The sequence below is a fragment of the Gymnoscopelus braueri genome (genome assembly GCF_963280865.1).
Source record: "Gymnoscopelus braueri genome assembly, chromosome: 3".
In the NCBI taxonomy this organism is placed as follows: Eukaryota; Metazoa; Chordata; class Actinopteri; order Myctophiformes; family Myctophidae; genus Gymnoscopelus; species Gymnoscopelus braueri.
In genome coordinates, this window is record NC_137612.1 from 35291164 (window position 1) to 35312679 (window position 21516).

The 21516-nt window shown below is 38.9% G+C and overlaps 1 protein-coding gene across 4 annotated transcripts in view; it reads right to left on the minus strand.

Annotated features, from left to right (window-relative positions):
- Positions 1-21516, minus strand: part of atp2b2 (ATPase plasma membrane Ca2+ transporting 2) — a 232678-nt gene that overhangs the window by 205180 nt on the left and 5982 nt on the right. For all 4 annotated transcript variants that reach the window (XM_080422712.1, XM_080422711.1, XM_080422715.1 and 1 more), the window contains exon 2: positions 5780-5850. The gene's annotated coding sequence lies outside the window, so the exon portion shown is untranslated. The remainder of the gene's footprint in view (positions 1-5779; positions 5851-21516) is intronic.

Sequence of the window (21516 nt, forward strand, 5' to 3'; positions counted from 1 at the left end):
AGGAGAGGAGCAGTCTAGGGCTGCAACTATTGATTATCTTCTTAGCGATTACTCTATTGATTACTTTTATACTTTATCATACCGCAACAATTGTGAAAATGGTGATAATTAATTATTATTATTTTGTGTGTTTTTTCATCATATTCAGCATTTTACATACAGTGGTTGAGGCTTACATAAAATAAACATTGTGAAGTAATTTCATAATAACATTAATAATAATAACAACAACTACAATAATAATCCGGATGTTACATTTGTGACGCCCACTGACCCCCCCCCCCAACAAGCCAATTTAAATATAAGGTTGATTAAATTGATTACTTCCATTAACTGTTTTGGAGGTAATCCTATGCTGCCAGTGTGCTAGGATGGATCAGACAGAGTTATTTATAAGAGGAGCTGACAGGGCCACAGAGAAGGAACTGAGCCCAAACAGGGAAGGAAGGAGAACCAGCGTTGCCAAGTTTGCTTATTATAAGCGACTTTGGGCTTGTTTTTCTGTAAAGTCGCTTGTAAATATTGATTGTGGTTTTGGGGGCTTGTTTCTAAAGTGTGTAGTTGCTTATCTGGGCTTGCTTCCGAAATGCTATTTAGTGGTTCTCAAAATAAAAATATTTTGAAAATAGCAGATCTACAAGCTCATGCAACGCATTGTGAACTTGTAGATCGGCTATTTTCAAATAGTCTATGTATTTAGGGTTCGAGTGGTAAAACTGCTCGCTTCTTTTGGGCTTATTTTTGAAGACCCGACCACTTGTTCCTCTCGCACAATCTGGCAATACTGAAGAGAACACAGATGAAGAACGGATCATTTACTGTACAGCCTGGAAGCAGAAGGGGGAAAAAGGAGGATGAAACTATGAAAAGAGTATGAGGCAGGAGGGAGGAAAACAGATGAGGAGCGGGTGTGTGTGGGGGGGATGGAGGGTAGACTAGGAGGTGAAGGGAGTGGGATGGGGGAAGAGAGTGAGGGCAGAGGGAGGGTAATGGAGATGAGATGTTAATGTGTCTGCTAGTGATGCACTGCAGCAAACGGAGGGAGGGAGGGAGGGAGGGAGGAGGTGGACCAGGAGGTGAAAAAGTGGGAGTGGGCAGATGAGAAGATGGTAAGTAATAGTACGAGAGAGAGAGAGAGAGAGAGGCAGGGGGGGGTGTGAGAGGCAGGTGTAGGTGATGGATGCAGAGCCATGTGAGATTTGATGGACATGGACTGCATTTGAACACTGATGCATGTGAAGGAATTTGAACGCTGATGATGCACAGCCGCCTCTTAATCACTTTCAACCTGGCGACCCTATTTTGGGCGAATGTTTCTTCCAAAGCATTTCCAACAATTTCCATCATTTTACTATACAATTTCTATATCGGTAACTTTTGCTATTTGTTTCGCAGTTTTTTTTAAAGCCGGAGACTATGGCTATTTGGGAGTCCTTGGCATGGAAAGGTTTGGGAACCCCTCTGCTGGACTAAGAACAAAGCTAAATTGATCTGCTGTGTGCTCACATAATGAACCATAGCCTCTTCAAGCTATAAATAATATCTCAACTCTTCCCCCATGCAATGAGCAGTTTTGTATCTTTCATGTTATATACAGTCATTTCACTGCCAGCTGACTCTCTTTTCCTATAAATAGGAAAACGGAGGATCAGAGAACCAACCAACCAGCAGTCTATGACCTAGATTAAACACCTACAACTCCACCGAAAGCCAAACATAGGCAAGCCACACACTGGTGAACAATAAAATAACACATTTATATCCAGGTTTCTCAATATTGACTATATTCACAAGCAGGGGGGGTATAGGATACTTATTCCAGCAAAATTGCTAAATAGTGAATAATGGTCAATTGGGGAAATTAATGTACTTCTGAAGCATATAAGTTAAAATCGGATGCTAGACTCTTAATGCCAACATTATTAAAAACCTTTAATTTGAATGTAATCATTTGATGAATAGTTTAACCACTCAAACCATATACTTCATTGACTGGGGTCCCCCGTCTCCTCCTCTTCTCTCTCAACAATAAATCACTTTGGCTATTTATGCTAAAAGGTTCACCTATGCCCAGAATAGGGTCAAGTGGTTAATACATAATTTAATATGTTAATTCAACATTAAACGGATCCATTCAGTGTTTTTGTTTCGGCCTGTTTACATTTAAAGGAGCACGGCCTTCAAAGCCCAGCGGCATTTTCAGCGACCAAGACGAACACTATGCTTTTTCTGCTGAGGAGACCAATCGGAAATATGAAATATTGAAGTGCTGCGTGTGTCCCATTGCGTGACACATCTTTCATGACCTGATAAAAGCAGAACATCTTTTCATACCTCAACGAGCAACAGCAGCAGCGGCACAGCTCCCCACATAAACGCCTATATTTAACACACATGCAACATGAATGCATGGTGAGGGCTATATATAACCTGCAGTACCATATGCACATGCAGCAGTACCACTGAGCTAGGGATGCAGCATATCATCGTAAATGAATGCCCGCCTTCATCGTACAAGAGTGCCATGCAAAAGTAATGAAAATAGCTTATCTACAAGCTCACAACACGTCTCACGTTGTAGAGCTTGTAGATCTGCTAGAAAGTGCTTAAGTAGCCTATGTCTCAGCCTGAAAACGCTGGTAGGTCAACGCAAGCCAGGCTTTTAATACGCCACGGTTCCTATTGCCATGACAGCCATGCTGAAAACAAAGAGGAAGGTGGCAGTATAGGCCTAGCGTCCACTTTCATAGAACAGTGGGGGGGCAAGAGATAAGCTTAATTTCAGTGATGGAAGAAGTTTTCAGGACTTTGACTTAACGGAGCACTTCACCGTTTTCAAACTCAGTGCCATAAGCATGCATCAAATCAAATCAAACTATATGAAGCACATTTTAAAACAACCATGGTTGACCAAAGTGCAGTACAAGTTCAAATAAAAATGTTAAACAGCAAAAAAGATGCAAGCTACAAAACAGAAAACATTACACAGATAAAAGACAAACCTGATTACAGCATCAGTACACATCAATAGGCCATGGGAGTAAATGCCAACGAGAAAAGGTGAGTCTTAAAGGAGAATTTTGGACTAAGGTTTTCTTACCTTTTCTATGATGTTATGATATCTTAGGATGAATGGTACAGAAGACAAATGTCATAACTCCATCCCGGGTCTATCCGCGCACGTTTTAAGCTGTGGCGGACCTGGGGTGGAGTTATGACATTTTTCTACTGTACCATTCATCCTAAGATATCATAACATCATAGAAAAGGTAAGAAAAACCTTAGTCCAAAATTCTCCTTTAAGTGAAGATTTAAAAAACGTCTATGGACTGGGCCGATCTAAAATGGAACGGTAGGGTATTCCAGAGACCCTAGTTTTATGCCTAGATCTCTTAGCAGAAACAGCTATTTTCATTATTTCTTAAACGCTTTTTTAAATTTATGGAATTCTTTGGATTTTTGTTCTAATTAAAAATATATATTAAAAAGTAAAACAAAAGAAAAAGGAAAAAAAATACTTTCAAAATCTGTTGAAATAATAATTATTAAAAAAACATATAGATTGCGTGACCCAAAATTGGTTCCTGTGCCATTATAGTTTGGCAACTACTGGACAAGAGGACTGACGTGGCATGGGAGGAGAGACAGCAAACGGAGGAGGGATAAATGTGAGAAAGATGGAGAGAGGGAGGGAAAAGAGAGATGGAGAAATTGAATGTGAATATCTCATTCTCCACCTTTCTACATCAATGACCCTTGTGATGTCACGGGGCCTCCGTCTAGGCATTCTTCCCTACTGTATAATAAAACTTGCGTCCCTATTCTGGGCATTACATAATAAGTACATAACACTTGGCAAAAAAAGGCGAACATTCAACGAAAATAGCAGAGCTACATATCTGTCTGTAGATCGGCTATTGTCAGCAGAGCGATTTGGTGTAGAAGTAAAAAAGGATGGGGGATCAAGTATAGACCCCTGAGGCGACCTCTGTCAACCAAGTATTCTTGTATAGGGTTTTAGTGGTAAAAAAACGTACTGCAGCCCCATAAGTGTATGTTTTGGGTTATTTGCCCTTATAAAAGGAAAGGCATGTTGATTTGAAGCCCTTTAAGATTAAATGTGTGTGCAGTAACGTCTATACTGTAAATGATTACATTAACCCATTAAAACCGGGAGCGCATCTGTGTAACCACTTGAACCATTATTTTATACTTTATACTATTTTTTTTATCGTGAAGATTTGTGCAAATGTATATAATAATGTATATTTTTAAAGTTCATTTTCAACTCAAATCTTTGCTTCTTGAGATGGGGGTCCGCGGCCCAAATACATTTTGGAGGTCCTTGACATGAAAAAAATTGAGAAGCACTGATATAACAACATATGTTTCTCAGAAAACAGTTATAGGATTTAGAAGACATTTGTAGAATCGGAACCTCAGGCCTTAATGGGTTAAGTGACCTTATTCATTGTATGAATGTTGTGGCACAATCTCATTTGCTCTTGAGATGTTGCAATAACCAGTGGAATCCCAATTACGTACAGTAGTGTAATATTCCAGCGTACTGCATATCTACTCTAGCGTTGTCCCATTCTACTTTGCCACCCTGTTGAGATGTTTGGAGGTTGTGATAAATACGCAGACTAGACTCCAGAAGCATTGAGGCAATGTGTCAATGTCAAACAGCCTCTTCTAAACAAATTAACTCACAGTGCAGCGTGTGATGCGCTGCTCCCCCAAGAGACTCCTATCATACCGCTTAGTTCTTAAAACAAACAACACTGAACGCCAAGATGAGAAACTGTACTCTTATCTGGTAGCAACAGCAGCAGCAGTGTGTGTGCGCGTGCGTGTGTGTGTGCGTGTGTGTGCGTGTGCGTGTGCGTGAGTGTGTGCGTGCGTGCGTGTACTTACTATACTTGTGAGGGTCAAATGAGACCTTGAGAAATAGACATTGTGAGGACAATTTTCCTGGACCACACAGAAGAAATGGTTGTTTATTTTGTTAAAAAAAGATTTGGGGAGTTTTACAATTAAAATTATGAAAGGATTCAGGTTGGGGTTATGGTTAGGATAAGGCATTTAGAGGCAAGGTTTAGGGTTTAGGGTTGGAGTTTAGCCTGATTTTTACTTAGTTACATGCCAGTGTTGTGCGGCAAAAATAGCAGATCTACAAGCTCACAACGCACCACAGTGCGACACGTTGTGAGCTTGTGTTGATCAGCTATCGGCTTTAGGGTTAGGGTTAAAAATGAAAGGAAAAACATGTAAAAAATGCCATTCATAAAATCGGCTTCCTAAAATGTTGATGTCCTCATAAGTATAGTAATACAAACATGTGTGTCTGCGTGCCCGTGTGCATGTGTGCGTGTGCGTGTGCGTGTGTGTGTGTGTGTGTGTGTGTGTGTGCGCGTGCGTTCTTAACTTATAGCTCCACCACCGGTCTGAACAAACAGTGCATAAAGAAACTGGGCAGACATCCAGTGCCACCTCTGCAGCTGAATATGGTGATACATCAGCACCCTCACTCACACACACGCACACATATCGCTCACACACTCACACACTCTCTCACACTCACACTCACACTCACACTCACACACTCTCTCACACACACACACACACACACACACACACACACACACACACACACACACACACACTCCTACCTACCACATGCCCATGCACCCACACGCACGCAAGCCCACACACCTCATTCTCATCTTCCATAGGCATTGTTGTAAAAAATTAAAAAACTATTGCAGGTAAATCTTACCTTTCAGTTGTGTGGTCACAGTGATTAAAGGTGAGGTTGGAGGAGAGCCTTTAACTCATAGTCCAAAGTCCCTGAGGAGAGAGAGACAAACAGAGGAACAGTGGGCCTGGGCTGTCCCATCACAGTCCAATAATACAGTGATTTTCAACCCTATCAAGGTCTATTATTTATTCGGCATTTGAGCCACAGATTTGATGATATTTAGACTCTCAGACCTAAGACTTAGAATATTTTGTTATTGTTGGATAAGATTTTGTCCACAATTCCATGCTGTATTGATGTTGGTACCATAGGAGAGATCAAAATAACAATTATTTAATTAGGTTCTGCATATGTTTAACAATAATTTAACTATTGAGAGTTAAAAATATATAAGGGTCTATTTGGTCACCAACTCTCCATCATTTAGCTGGGGACCACCTGGAACCCCCTCAAGGACCACTGGTGGTCCCGCGGACCACTGGTTGAGAACCACTGCAATAATACATTCATAATATATACTGTAGGCTTAGGTGGTTCTAAAGCTTTTTCATGTCAAGGACCCCCAAATTAATGGTATTTGGCTGCGGAAAACATTTTGTGCCAGGGTTTCAAACTTATAACTCACGCTGATGAAGGCTGGATAAGCCAAAACTTTTGTAATCTTGTCAATTTGAGGCATTATGGAATATGGAACAGTGAAGAATATGGACTTTCATTTCTGAGTGCGACCCTCAATGGTAAAAAATAGATCTTTTTTTTTTAAAGCAGATCACAACGTGTGGCATTGCCACGTGTTGTGAGCTTGTAGATTGACTATTTTCAAATAGCCAATGTACAGTATATAGGGTTACTGTAAGTGGTTAAACTCAGTTTGTTCTTAAGTCAACCAAGACCTTGTTAGTTGATTTTTGTGTTTTGTTTTTTTATCCCATGCTGAATGAGAAGTTTACAAAAGATGTTCTCATCACAATTTAAGACAGGGGTTTTCAAACCTTTTCATTTCAAAGACCCCAGCTTGGTATGCATTAGGCCACATAGACCCACATAACTCTGATTTGGTTCCATTTGCAACACTCTCAGAGTTACAGTAATGACCGGTAAGGATGCTTGTGGTTTGTAAGTAGCACTCACTTAGCTGGGAACCATCTGGAACCCCCTCATGGACCCCTGGGGGTACCCAGACCCCACTTTGAAAATAAGAAATAAGAAAATGTCTTTGATTTAAGAAATAATATCCTTTTTAATTCTACCTGTGTATAACTTTCAATAGCCAGTAGCCTTTGTGAATTAACATTAGAATGTTGCAGTGACACATCTTTAAATTGTGACACATGGTTAAGTGACACACAGGGACATACTAGTTAAATAATTTGTAAAATTATTTACACAACATTTGCCTTCAAGACGCATGTTCAGTTGTCAACCTAACCAACCTGAAATGATTGATAGCATGATTGTATGCAGCAAACAGATGTGTTTATTTATTTTTGTATTTATTTTTTACATTAACCACTTGAACCCTAGCATCCCATTAGCCCAAAACAGCCAAATGTCTGAAAATACATGGATTGAATTGGAACATGAATCCAACATAATAATAGAAACAAAAATATTAATTTAAACACAATTTACAACACTGTGATAATAGTGCTGTCAAAAAGTCTATGAAAAATCTATGAAATCTATGACAAACTTTAATCTGCAATAATAATCTGGTCCTTGGCCTAAAAACGCTGAAGCCCCCTTCGGAGACAAATCCCTATGACTATTAGTGAACTAAGAATGTCTTCAGTCGTAGATATCCTTACCAGTCACCTTACCTCATCCCAACCAGCAAAAACAGAGAATGGGGGGTCGATGGCTCTGCTTTAGATAACTAGGCTAACCCTATTGCCTTTTTTATATACAAAAATAGCAGATCTATAGTAAGCGAGCTATTTTCAATATTTGTATACAGGGCTTAACTGGTTAAGAAAATGCCCCCCCCCTCTCACTATTTTCAACCATGATTGTTGAAATAGTTAAAGCATCTACTGGACTAAAGAAAGTAAAGACCATAAAAGACAAAACAAGGAGAATATTTTAAGAACATGAGGCAAGGAAAGCAAGAAGCAAGAAGAGCTCTCTTCCACAAAGACAAACAATAAAGTATATATTGTTTTGCCCAGAGCAGCGACTGAAATGAAAAACACACCTGTAATTCTAACGAAACAAAACAAGCCCCTGAGATGCATTTTGTTACTGCTATCAAAAGTAGTGGTGGTAGTACTGACCCCGCTTCTGTACAAAGATGAGTCGCGTCAACAGATATGAACCTCAACCGACATTGAAAGTAGTCGTACTCCGAATCACCTTGTCAACAAGGACTTATTTTATACTGCGTAAGACAACCTCAGTGAGCCAGACTGTTTGGCTCTCTGATGTCATTCGGAACTCCTTGTTACGCTTGTCAATGAGCCGATCTATCGAGTATACATGCCCAGAGCCGTGTGTCATCCTAGTTCGACAACGGTTAGAGGCAATATGGGATGCTAATTATTGTTTGTTTAAACCGAGTTAAAAGTGGAGTGGAGATGACCGTTGGCGCCTCAAGCTGTTGTCAAAGGGAGGAGATAATCTATCTCCTAGATACGCTTTAAAAAATGATATTATAAAGTATGTAAGCCCTTATGGAAACAGCGAGCAGCAGCAGGTTAATCCATATATGACTTATAGAGCAGGTTAAACCGCAGTTTGGTACAGCAGGCTTAAAATGCCATTCAGTAGATAGATTAATAACAGGCACAGCTAAGCAGAGAAAAATAGTATGCTGCACATTAATCACTCACTCACAGTTTCCCATCTCAAATCATGCTTTTTTTAGGCTGTTAATGAACCAAATGTGATCATTATTTTGCACATCAAGGTTATCAATGCATCATTTGGCTCAGCAGTGAATGTCCCACATTGATGTAAAAAAAAATATGTAAGCGATGATTGTTTCAAAGCGTCCTTGGAGTTCATGAGTCTCCTACTGTGCATAGTACATGAATGTATGTGTTCACAAACTTATAAGCAAATTCCTTTACTGACTTTAAGAGCAGCCTAAAGTTTGATTACTTGGTGTGAAAAGTTATAAAGTGGGACATCATAACCCCCACGGGATGTATGAGAGAAGGAAGGAGAGGAATGGAGACTTTTGCTTCTTAAAATTATCAAAGTCTGACAGAAGTTTGTAGGCCTCCGGCTCTTGTCAAAAAAGGGTAGCAGACAGCACCCCAACACCTAAAGACCCCAGACATTGACTTACGTAATGGCGTTGTCTTGGGAACTCGACAAAAACACTTCTAAGTTCTAACCTTTGAAACTTCACTTTGAAGTCACTTTTCAGGGACGTAATTTATTTAACTAACCATAACTATTGAAATTAAACAGGCCTTCCCCAATGAGATTTGCAATGAAAATGTAGACAATCATGCTGTGACCTTGAGGCTAAATTCTTCAGAGAACAGACAGAGACTCCAGCTTTGGTTTTCAACTGCAGTTAAGGGTTCTAAATGAACAAACAACAACAGTATGCAGGTAATTGCCCATAGCCTCATAGGTGGTAAAGATGGCGTGAGGGAACGTTTCACTACCCAACTGCTTCAGGGATTCAGTGGCAACATTCTCCTCCCCCTATGCACAAGCTAAACTTACTGAATCGACTTTGAAAAATACACAATTTTCCCCTCAGATCCTTACCAATGAGGAGGCCAAGCGCAGTGACACTAGATCAGTGTTGCCAGATTTTGTGAGAGAAACAAGCAGGTCTACAAACACAAGCCCAAAAGCAGCGACAAGGTCACACGATCACACACACAGGGGGTCCCAAGCTAAATTAGTTTAAATAGAATACAAATCAGTTCACAAACTCACAACTTGTGAGCTATTTTCCAATCTAGTATTGGGGTCCCTGGCACAAAATATTTTCAAATGGGAATCCATGGCCAAATTCATATTAATTTGGGGGTCGTTGACCGAAAAAAAAACTGCCATAGCCTATCAAAATATTGCCATTAATAGCCGAGTTGTGGTTCAGTGTGAGCTCTTGGCAGCTCATGCCAGCAGCTGTGCCCGACAGGAGAGCTCACACATGGAAGTGCAGACAGTCTGTGTCCATCTCTACTGGTTCTCTGGTGGTTAAACCCTCCTCTATAAACCGGGGTTTCCCTGGGGAATTATACTATACGTGTAAGTATGAGTGTAGTAGGCTATATTGATTGATTGACTACTTTATTAACAGTTTGCATATAGTACAGCAAGTACAATTACGCAAGCAATGCTAAAAACACAAAAAAGCCTTGATGACTTGTTTCCATTGTGGTCTTTTGTATTCAATTAATAATCAAGACATGCATGATGAAACATACAAGACATATATATCATCAGGAGGATAGGGAGTCGCACCGTTTGATGTCTGGTGGTAGGGCGTTCCACATTTTGGTGGCAGAATAGTAGAACGCATTCATGTCAGGGTGTTCATGTGCAGAATTTGTGGGCTACGAGATAAGTGGAACTCCCTCATGGTGTTGTGCCAGGGGGTGTCTCTCACTCTTGACAGTTACATGGGCACTTATCCCCTGAGTATTGCAAGTTGCTGTACTCTGTCCTTACCTCTACCTTGAGCCATCCCAGCCTAGTAAAGTGAGCTGGGGATAGGTGAGTCCTGGGAGTGAGTATATAAATGTTAATTTAACTCTCAGTGTACAAATGGAACCAATGGAGCTGTCAGTCTATATTGGAGAGATAGGAAGTTCAGCTCAGCCTAACCTTAAGCTACAGTATGCTATGTGAATGATCTAATTATTTTTAGATAACCAATATTAGGCTACTAATTATGTATTGAGGTAGTAGTTGCATTGTCTTTTATTTTTGTCTCTCTCTCTCTCTCTCTCTCTCTCTCTCTCTCTCTCTCTCTCTCTCTCTCTCTCTCTCTCTCTCTCTCTCTCTCTCTCTCTCTCTCTCTCTCTCTCTCTCTCTCTCTCTCACAGCTGACCAATGCTGTACCTTGCCCGCTCACTCAGCTACCAACAAAAGTAGTGTCCTTAAGGCGGCATTTCATTACCACCTAATGGCCACTGGGGGAATAGATGGCGCTGTTGCGCACATATCTATTTATATTAATCTATATATATATATCTATTAATATATACATAAAAATAGCTTTTCTATTAATAACATCATTATAAATAGATTTAATTACATTACATTACATTAAAATTAGCATGTAGATCGGTATCAACATTCATAGACGCCATATTGTCATACAAAATGAGAGAGTAAGAGCAGATACTAGGAGCATACCCAAGCCTAAACCTATATATACAGTACCATATAGTAAAGCCCTACCCACCCATAATAGAACACATCCCCAAACACCTATCCTAGTAGATTCAAGATAATAGAACACACAAGATTCAAAGATTCAAAGTGTTTTGATATTTTTTTATTTGTGTCTTTTAAAAAGATGTTACACATGTTCCATGAATATATTTACATACATACTGAATGACTAGTACACTAGCAGTATTGTCCATCGAGAATACAATCAATAGATTCAGATCATTGAGAATACATTCACTAATCCTCTAATGATTGGTTTTGCAGTATTGTCCATCGAGAATACAATCAATAGATTCACTTTATTGCTCCAGATTATACAATCCCCGGATTGTGCATTTAGAAATCTGTTGCTCCAACCAGATTCCCCCATTGAGAACTCAGATTTGAGAACTCAGATTGAGAACTCAGATTTATACGTCTTGGTTTCTTCGTAGAGACACATGGCGCTATACGATTAACACCGTTAAGACGATCCTCCAGTAGAATCATCTTTCGATTGTCTTTTACTTTGACGAAAAAAATATTGATTAGATTCATCATATCTTGCACCAGCAGCAAATCTTCTGCATGAAAGGATAAACAAATTGGGGTATTTTCAAAGGATGTTTCACATGATATTGATACTATCATCGGCCATGAATATGTCCTTGAACAGTCAATAAGATTGAGAAAGTCAATGCCTGTTGGTTTGATGTTTGATGTAGTCAGCAGATAATCGATGAAGTCCATAATGACAGTCTTGAATCTTTCAAATTCAGATGCATAAACACGCACATGATGCGATCCATCTTCAAACAATGTTTCACCTTCTTCCAATATATACAGGTCAACAAATGGAAAACGGATGGGTGGTGAAAAATGGCATCGTAATTTTCGATCATTAGAGAGTTGCCATATCATTTCATCCTCGTCCTGGTAAATCACATGGGTAGACTCCATCTTCTTTTTCTTAGTCTGCTGGATAGTCAGCTCTTATAAAGATTTGTAGGACCACACCCCATACTGACGTAGGAGGGAGTTGACTCCATAATTGGCTATAACTTAAATTCAAGAAGACCATTGTTAAGTCTTTGTATCAGCTCTGTCATTTTTTGGTAACACCCCTGTACATGACCCCCTGGTGAACGGCCACATAAGTAACACCATTCATGGTTAGCCAGTGTAACATATATCCTGTTTGTTAATTTAACTTCAGATACTTTCCATGCATCCGGGGCAGTGATTGCGTTTGGATGTGCAATAAACCCTCTACGAAACCTTTCCTGTCCAATTTCAATTTCAAGCCGATCTGATGTATAGTTAGCTTTGAGATATGGACATTCTCCTCTGGTGAAGTAAGCATGTTGATTTAAAAGCGTATCACCAGGCAGAAACTTTGAAAGGCCAAGTTTGCAAGTTGCACACCTGTGATTATCATCAACCCCGGTGTGTTCCATGTTAGAAGGGTCACCTAACCATGCAAAATGTGACGATTTAAAGCCAGAATCAGATTTCAGATTGTTTGATTTGATACCGGGGTCATTGCATTGTAAAGGTAGCCCGCACAATGCCGCTTCACGGGCATAATATGAATGGTCATCGGCTGGAATATATTTGCCTCCGTGTGTATCATTCATCCATTTAACCCGCCCTTCCATAAGTCTATCAAAATAGGGATCTCCCCCAGTGGCTACGTATCGGCCATTTTTAAAAATTATTCTGTCAAAAATTGTGGGCTCGCCATCATCCTCGGGTTTGAAGGGTGGAGTAGGTATAGCAAAAGGATTGGCTGTTTGTTTAACAGAATCCTGTTCTGGTAGTTCTCGTATGTTATCCATTTGAAAAGGTAAAAGTTGTCTGAGACTCTTATATCATGTAAGCTTGTAAGCTTCTTTGTCTGAAGGGTTAGTCTGCTCTTATAAAGACCACATTATATACTCTTCTAGCTCCACCTCCCAGACCCCGCTGTGACGTGGGGTCATTTTTATCAATGTATAGTCATGTTAGAGGGTTTTGTTAGTTAACTTTTAGGATATATATTGGATTATAAAGTGATTTAGATTCTTAAGTAATACAGTGAATTGAAAGTGATTATAAAGTGAATTTATTATTATTGTCACATGTATGTTATCCATCATGATTTTGATTGATTGATCATTTTGAATTGACAATTATTGGACATTTTATTTCACAAAGTGTTCAGAAGAATACAAACATCAGTGTACACACTAGTATTAGTTACACATAAAACATCTTGTATCCAATGAGAGCCTGTGAGCAATTGGGGTTAAGAGTCTTAAGAGTCTTTTGCTCAGGGACAAATTTCATGTCATCGACACATATGCATAGTGAGAGACAGTGCAGTTAGTTAGTTAGATCAATCTTCATCTATTGAGACATCGGTGGGATTGAAGCAGATATAGTCCCAATGATCCACCAGCCAGTCCGTGTTGAAATATTCATAGTCCGTGTTGAAATATAAATCATCATCGCCCCCATATTTACAAGATTCACAATATTCTAGATAATTTTGATATTTGGAAAGTTCATCAAAGAATCTCTCCGTCGCCTCCTCTTCTTCGTCCTCCTCGTCTTCAGAAACAGTAGTAGACCACATCAATAGAGGCTCTATGTAATTCAACTGCTCTTCGTCCGTGAGGATTAGACCGTTAAGCTTATCCATGTCATACAAATCCACGGCATTACTGTATAACTGGTCATCGCTCATATCTGTAGGATACATAGTTTGTCCTGGAGCCAAAACATCCATGATAAATTGAAGTTGAGTGGATGTACACCTTCAGTTGTTTCTGTTTCGTTGTTCTGATGATAGATAGAACTAACCATAGAACCGGTTTAAATAGGCTATGCTTTACATACGACACCTAGACCATTTGTTGAATGGCCAAATGGTGCCCTAGTAAGATCTATGACACCCCCACATCCCCTGAATTAAACTCTTTAGATTCTGTATATATATATTCTATATATTCTATAATCTTATTATCTTCTTAGTAGATACTACTTACAATATATACACGGATATAAAACACTATAGACAAATAGTTTTCTGTTTTAGAATAAGGTATATCTTTTATTAACAATTTTCATCTTCTTAGTTCAATATCAATATTGAACTAAAAAACAGCCCTAACACTTAGAAGTCTTTTAGAGCAGAAACATCTTACTTGTATCTTAAATATTGGTTCATAGGTATATAATACTGTATACATGGGGATGATCTGGTGTTAGAGAAGAGAGGAAAAGAGGAAAGATTGCGGGGGGAATGTGTGAGAGAAGGGTTTTACACTCCTTTACTCCTTCTGGTAGGGTTTTCCACATTTTTGTTGCATAGCATGAGAACGAGTTCAAACCCTTTGTTTGTGCCATATCTGGTGTGGACATGATCAGTACGTTTTTGAAGTATTTTGACAGGTACGAGTGTACATGTTATGACTTAGAAAATAGAGAAATTATGTGAGAAGATAATGTCAGCGAGAGGTGAGATAGATTATGTGTGAAGGGGTGAGAGAGGAGAAAGATTGACAGAGGATTGGAGAGAGGAGAGGAAAGAGGAAAGATTGAGGGGGATGGGTGAGAGGCGAGAGGGTTAAGGTCATTTTACTAACATACTGTGTTGTTGTTGTCAATAGTTTTTTTGTTTGTTTTTTGTCAGAGATTTACACCGATGCAGTATTTGTGTGCGGTATTTTTTTCCCTACGTAAAATTTTTGTTTTGTGTAGACGTATTGATATTGTACAGTGGTGATGGTGTTATACATTTTGTGGAGAATGTTCAGATAGTTGAATTTGATATTGGGACATTTTGTGTGGTTGATTTATTTTTGATGGTGTACTGGGGATGTAAAGCTGTGTTCTGCAAAACGTGTAGCTGGTCTGGCAATGTACAGTAGTATTGACATTGTTTTGTTATGGTTTAGTCATGGCATCGTGTATTTTGTTTTTGGGTAGGGTAGAGTGCACTGGAAAACCGTAAGTGGCAGCGGTGGCCTAGTGGTTAGAGGGGCGGCCTTGATACCGGAAGGTCCCTAGTTCGATTCCCCAATTCATCACATCAATCATGAATCACCGCTGAATAGCCCTTGAGCAAGGCTTCCATGCAGGGCCTGGCTGTAAATAAGTGTTAACTTAGTCCAACACCCTGGGTAAACAACAAACTTTGCTTTGCTTTGCTTTGCTTACCATGGCCATACAATTAGGAATCTAATCTAATCTAATTTATTAAGCCCCCAACACCTCAGAAATAAGGTGAAACCTGGGGGTTAGCCATACCTAGTGCAATCATTCTTGGACACTACATTAGAATGCCTTACAATAAGTGCATTCAACATAGGCAGGGAACGAAAACTACTAGTCACCCGAAGTCGTAAGTACATTATTTTCTAAAAGGTTATTTTTCAAATAACCAAGTGTTTTCAATAATGCTATAGTGGTGTACGCTCTATCTACACTCTCTCAAACTCAAATAATTATAGTTTTGTAAAATAAATCACTAGATGGATCAGCTCTACAATACCTACAGCTCCACTATAACATTTGTCTAAATCATTAAGGGAAGGGGGATTTGATCACCAGCATTTCATATCATACTATTTGGCACCCCTATCTGCACATTATATCATGACGATAGAAATGTACAGCTAACACCTGGTATGACACCCAGAATGGTAGGCATTAGAGCATCCCTGTTTTTTCATCACCCTGGAATCACATGGGTATTGTTAGAGTTCAGTCATGTGAAAGTTAAAGTAATGTCAGAATTAAAGTTATGCTAGATGTCCCCCCATAATGAACAAAAGACATGTTCAAATTGACATAGAAAACGTACTATATAATGGGGAGAATTGGGTCTGAACAGAATATCTTTTACAAACAGGCATTAGTGTTCAAAAATGATTTTAATGTATCTATGTGCTTATAATAATGGTATAACAGTTTAAAGTTGTTATGATGATTTGGGGGGTACATATTGTACAACATTTGTGCACTATACAACCCATATTTACATCATAAAACTGTACTACAGTTTAAAAATAACCTGAAACATTTATTTGTAATCTCATATTACTTAAAAGTAATATAGACTAGTACCCCATAGAGTACCCTACCCCTCTAGAGTATCTGCTCATGTGCATTATTGTATAAGATTTATGATGTCTGTTACTATGGGTCATCATGTAGAACCTTGTGTATGTCCTAAGTGTTACGATTTTTATGGTGAACCATTGCATGATAATAAATAAAATAGCACGAATTTACATCCAGAAGCTACAGTTAAAACATTGGCTGTGAACCATGATGCATTGTGAGATTGTAGATCAGCTATTTTCGTATCATTTTCGAAACTGATTCTGAGTAATATTACATTAGGGAATTTTAAGAGTAGTAAGTAAGAGTAACTTTAAAACACGTTAAAAGTGTGTCAATGGTTAATGGATAGACTTATTTACTGATCAATTGTAATGAAAAACTGCACCATTTAAAAAAAAAAAAAAACTTTAACTTCTGTACTGTTCTGATGGTGGTACAGAATATATTTCAAACCAGATCGGTTGATTTTTCTGTCAGATTCTATGTCAGTCATAATAGAATATATTGAACTAAACCATTTAAACTAAAAATTGTGATCTAAAAGACATGATCAGTCATGTCAGATATTAAACAATTATTTAATTATTCTAAATAATTATTTTACAGAACACCACCCCGGGTCCATTTGGTTACTACTAAGAGACTGAGTTATTTTTAGGGTACCAGGCGCGTGTAACACCCCCCTCGAGAAATAGAATATACCATATAGATGAGGAAGGCAACTGCTAGATGTATTATTGTACTGAAAAACAGACAACCTACTGTCTATGTGGGTCACTATACCCTAAAATGTATAGAACATAGAGTTGATGTTGGCTGAACCATGCAGAGACCCTGGAAGCAGAAGATCGCATGTAGGTGCAAGTTTTAAAACTGATTTGAGGGATTTGGGGGGGAGTTTGGGACAAAATAATCCCAATATATATTACTGCATTAGAAGTAAAAGTACTGAAAACTCAGTTTTTTTCTCACTTCCTCAAAACTAGTACCGTACTTGAGTAAATATACTTGCTAGCCTGATAACTAGATCAAACAGACAGACAGACAGATAGACAGATAGAAAGACAGACAGACAGACAGACAGACAGACAGACAGACAGACAGACAGACAGACAGACAGACAGACAGACAGACAGACAGACAGACAGACAGACAGACAGACAGACAGACAGACAGACAGACAGACAGACAGACAGACAGACAGACAGACAGACAGACAGACAGACAGACAGACAGACAGACAGACAGACAGACAGACAGACAGACAGACAGACAGACAGACAGACAGACAGACAGACAGACAGACAGACAGACAGACAGACAGACAGACAGACAGACAGACAGACAGACAGACAGACAGACAGACAGACAGATAGATAGATAGATAGATAGATAGATAGATAGATAGATAGATAGATAGATAGATAGATAGATAGATAGATAGATAGATAGATAGATAGACAGAGAGAGAGATAGATAGATAGATAGATAGATAGATAGATAGATAGATAGATAGATAGATAGATAGATAGATAGATAGATAGATAGATAGATAGATAGATAGGTAGGTAGACAGACAGACAGACAGACAGTTAGATAGATAGATAGACAGATAGAAAGAGAAAGAGAGAGAGAGAGAGATAGTGAAATGAATTGACAGATGTTTAGGATATGCTAGCGTGGGAACTTGTCATACATAGAGAATACATAGGCCATAGGACCCCAGACCCCTGGTTAAACTAAAGGCTGAGAAATAGTAAGGTGTCTTTACTAACACCACTTGAGCTCAAAATACATTGACAAAACACCAGCTGTAGGTCATAAAGTAATAAAGTCCAGAACGAGATCACCATTCACAGAGTCCCACACAGCACCGCACAGCACAACACATCCCAGCACGGCACAGAGATACATAGGAATATAGAATGATAAATGGGTCTTATTGTGACATCACCTATTAATATTAAATTCTAAATATACCTATTCGGATTAAATCTATTTATAATGATGTTATTAATAGAAAAGCTATTTTTATGTATATATTAATAGATATATATATATAGATTAATATAAATAGATATGTGCGCAACAGCGCCATCTATTCCCCCAGTGGCCATTAGGTGGTAATGAAATGCCGCCTTAAGGACACTACTAACAAACCCATATGGGCCAGGACGAGCCCAGCAAAAAAATTACTCAAGTTACTCATAGATACATGAATGCAAAGGACTTCAATAAGATGCATTCATTAAAAGTCGCAGATGGTGGGTGGCTCGGCTAGTAAGAGCAATGCTACATAAATACATAAGTCTACAATAGTCCTTCCAGCTGGACCGGGTTTGAATCCTAGTCGAGCCTTGTTGCAGCATTCAGCCTCCCTCTCTCCCACTGTCACTATTGAAAATAAAGCAGTAATATATAAATATATAAAATATATATAATCTAAAAATATCCTATATTAAAATTGCCTAGAGGGTCAACCGACGGTGGGTCAACGGTGGGTAGACGTCACAAACGTAACATGCAGACCTGCGAGGCGCACCGTTGCTCCGATCAGCACCAAACTTGGTGCTGGCTTTTTTTTTTTACATAGACGTAAAGGGTGTTCAATAGCGTTGATTTATGAAAAAAAAAGAAAAAGCTGAAAATGGAGTTAGCTCGTTCCGCCGGACAGCGACGATATATATATATATATATATATATATATATATATATATATATATACATACGTATATATGTTACAGGGAAATTGGCATTCGTTGGGAAATTGGAAAGGTATGCTCGTTTTTAGGCGCGGGGCTTCGGCGCGAGGCGGGGCTTTGATGCGAGGCGGAGGAACGCTGAAAATAAAATGGATAATATGAGAGAAATATTCTGTGACAGGTTGGATAATGAAGCGGTTAGCCAAACTGAGCAGAGTAACGCTGTATTTTTAACTCGCGAGAGGCCGAGGAGGTGCGCCTCCAGGCACGAGTGCCCGCCCCGACCGGCCGATGGTCTGCTAGTCGACTCAGCGCCGTCCGAGTTGTAAACCGATAGGGGGAGAATAGATCTTTTCATGGGTTACTATCCACGACACTCTCTAATTAGTGTGCGTGCGTGCGTGTGTGTGTGTGTGGGGGGGGGGCTCTAGTGTTGGTTCTACAGAATTGCCTAGTAGCAGGTGTGTTGATTACAGAGACAGATTAACGTCACCAGTCGCAATCAAAGTGAATCGATAACAAAGGGGGAAGCGAGGGGGGGATGAAAACGAGCGCTCCTTTTTCAATTTCACTGGTTTTCCAATTTCCCTGTAACATATATACTATATATATATATATATATCAATGAATTGATTAACCAATTAAGCCCTATTTTATACTCCGTTGCACAATGATGTCATGAAAATATAGTGAAAACACATCACGATGTGTCGCGTTGTGAGTTTGTAGATATTCTATTTTTACATTTTTTTCAATGTTTTGAAAATGTTCACCTATAAAGAATACCCAAAATAGGGATTGATTATTAATCTATAATTTCATACAATTATCGATCATGAGTGCCAATATAGAGTATAACAACACTGCGGTCCATTAACTGTATTCATAATAACCATTATTTAAATATTTTTGGGTCATTATCTATCTTAGCTACACAGTGACAAACTTTTCACAAATAACATTTGAATTAAATAATGAATAGTCATCAGAAGAGGATGAAGGAAAGGAAAGAAGCCTTGATCAATGGAGAGAAGAAAACTATGTCTGATCAAGCAGTTAAGATGAGAAAAGGTGCAAAAGACACACACATCCCTAAAGTTAATCATGTAGAATAAACAAAATAAATCTGCACACCAAATAAAGCTCAGGTTTGCAGAATTTATTTGAAAGTGATGTTTGGACTGAGGAAGAGCCTGGTGGCTCTAAACATCACTGTCAAATACATTCTGCAATCGGGAGATTTATTTGATGTGCGATTTTGTTCATTCTACATGATCAAGCAGTTAACTCATTAGAATCACACATGCCACCAAAGCGTCCACAGATTCTTGTTTTAAATAAATGATAAATGTTTCTACATGACATAAAGTAGCTGGCCTGTGGTAACATTTTGCAGACCTGCAAAAAATAGTAAGCTGGTGTGCAGGAAAATCTTGCATGCATGTGTTGCTTGGCAAGAGTCCACCTCCAGTCCAGTTGCAGAACTATTTGTGTTGGCGAAAGCCAAACAAAATGATTAAATAAACAAACTAATCATAATTTGTCTTCACGTATTACTGTTAACCAAATAAATGGTGCTTGTAAAACTGTATTATAAAAGCAATATCACACTCCATTTCATGCTGTTCTACTGTATCAGCACGGGCTGTAATTAATTTTCAGCACTCGGCAGGGCTGGGAAATTACCAAAAATATATCCAAACATTTACAACCTCTAAATCAGTGTTCCCCAAACAATGGGTTGGGATATATCTTGGTGTTTTTATGGGTCATGATGAGAAAATATCCCTTTTTTTTTCTTTCCTTCAATTTATTATTTCAAAAGATCAACAAAAAGTCAAACATTCAAAAGAATTCCATCAATTAAAAAAGAAGAAGAAACTTGAGTTGTGAAAATAGCAGATCTACAAGCTCACAACGTGTCGCATCGCAACACGTTGTGAGCTTATTCACTTTAGTTTTCTTTTTTAATAATTGTTCCCTAATCGTAATCGAGGGAAAAGTTTGAAATAATCGTGATATTGATTTGAAGTCAAATCGTCTAGCCGATGGGTGGACCGCAACCTTTTTCAGAGCATGTTTATTTTAATGATCAATCAATCGATTGTGTCCCGGCTTGGATCAATGGAACCAATGTAGTACTCTTTAAGTTCCTATTCATCAGTATCACAATGAATATCACACAAAATGAAAATAAACTAGAAAAGTGCTCCTCGGAGCACAGGTCTCCGCCAGGTCAGGTACGTTATTCTGGCCTCCTGGTGGCGCTATAATAGGCCAATGTGAAAAGGGTGCCAACCGTGCCATTTATCCTTGCATTGACACTGCATTCATGATTTGAGGCATTTTGTTCCAAAAATTTGTTTTGCTAAATTAGACCTGCTGGTGGCGCTATAACAGGCCAATGTGAGAAGGGTGGCATTTCTTCCTCGGCCTAGTGGGAATGTGCGTGTGAAATTTCACGGAAATCCCAAGCTGTGTGTATACTTTGAGGCTTTTTGTTCAAAACGGACCAATCCTGCAAACTTTGGAAGCCAACCTTAGGCAATGAGGATGGAATATGGGAAATCGGACAGATCCGTGTTGATCACATGACTA